Source organism: Belonocnema kinseyi, chromosome 4 (genome assembly GCF_010883055.1).
Source record: "Belonocnema kinseyi isolate 2016_QV_RU_SX_M_011 chromosome 4, B_treatae_v1, whole genome shotgun sequence".
Classification (NCBI taxonomy): domain Eukaryota; kingdom Metazoa; phylum Arthropoda; class Insecta; order Hymenoptera; family Cynipidae; genus Belonocnema; species Belonocnema kinseyi.
The window spans coordinates 140,970,954-140,972,808 of NC_046660.1; positions in this window are offsets into that span (position 1 = coordinate 140,970,954).

The window sequence follows — 1,855 nt, forward strand, 5'->3', positions numbered from 1 at the left end:
TCATTTTATGCCTAAACCAAGTATTTGTAATAAACAGACCCCTTTCTAAGCATAGAGCAACTAATTTATCTCCGTTATAGTTTGTTCTTGGATCCCCAAAATGACCTAATACTCTTTCTGTATTTTGATTTTGGATGCCCACCCAACCTTCATGTCTCCCAGTAGAATTATTCTTTCCCCATGTTCGCAGATGGTTATTGTGTCATTTAAAGTGTCCCAGAAGGCGTCTTTCACTTCTCTAGGATCACTATCAACCGGCGCGTAGCATGCTATAATAAATAGTCTTCTGATTCCTACTTTCATTCTAGCCCACAGCAGTCTGGGAGACACGAAGCCATGGTCTCCGAGATGCTGCTTTGCTCTTTCATTCAAAATGAGATCTATTCCTTGTTTACCCTGTGATTCACAGTTTACTCCTGACCATATTTCGAATCCGCCTTTCAACACGCCGTTTTTTATGTCTTTATTTTCGCATCCCTTTTTCTCTGTTTCGGGCACGCATAAAATATCTAGTTTCTTCACGTCCATAGTTTCACGCAATTCTTTTACCTTGAGATCATTTACTCCCCTAGCATTCCAAACACCCAGTGTCCATTCGACGCCTGAAACATGACCTTTAGATTTTCCGTGTACATGCCTTTTGTCATTAAAAATTCCAGTCCTTTCCGAGGCTATTTTGTAGTTTGTATTATTCATTGTTTAGATTATACGCCCAACTAACACCTTTATGCAATAAGTTTATTTTCTGAGTCGAAATCATGTCAAAGTTAAGTATCAGATCGTCATATGGTGGAGATTGTAGTTCTAACGTCAGTCCCACCAAAAACTTCAGTTAATAAGGGAGGGTTGGGATGATTGAACAATTAATAGTTTGTGAATAAATGCAAGGATATTAAAATTAAAAATCGCTGTATAAAATCGAAAGTTCCCAACAAGTGTAGTGCACAAGACTTTCAGAGTGGTATAAGTTGTATGTTAATTGTTCTTGTTACGAACGCATCGAATACCTATCGCACGCTTAGTGCTGGTAAAAATAATTTGATATTTTCATAAACATACTACCATCTCTTCCATGGCGAATGATCTTTTATTTCACTAACATTTCACAAAATCCTGTCTGATTATTAATTATTTATTTGGTCAAGTGACCTGTCAAAACAAAACAGTGGAGGTGGCCATATTTTTTTAAAAGTGCGGTTCGCAAGCCATCAGGGATGTGCAGTTACGCGTATCTCCATGAATTTTTTAATATTTTTCCTATTATTTTTTCAATAAAAAATTATGCTTCAAAGTTCACTGTTTTTAAAAGCTTTCAAATTTCCTTACTTTTCATCAGATTTTCAGATCTGTAAGCTACAAATAATTTTTTGGAATATTAATTTTCGGCTCATTAACGTACAATATTTGCACCTTTAAAATGAGACCTTTTTCATTAACCTACAATTTTTTCTTCACATACTTATACAACGTAAAAGCCAGAGGACTCGATTTTTCTCGCCGATAGTAGTTACGTGCCAAGTTGACGGACCTGTACAACTGTGCACAACATCACTTTTTGGAATTTCCGGTACGGGCATTCGTAGGATTTCTTTTTCTAATGTGAATATTTTAAATTAAAAAATAATAATGTTAAATAAACTAAAATGGAGCAAACACAAAAATACTTTGGACTTCCTTAAATTCCATGGGATGAGATAATTTTAAACGTACCCAAGCAAATAAAAATAATCAAAATCATCCAAATGGAGCGCAATGTTTTATTTCAGCAACATAATTTTAAAGAATGTTGCTTCTAAACACCTTCTGGGAGCCAATTATATAAATAATTTTGAAATATTGTTACATTTGTTTATTT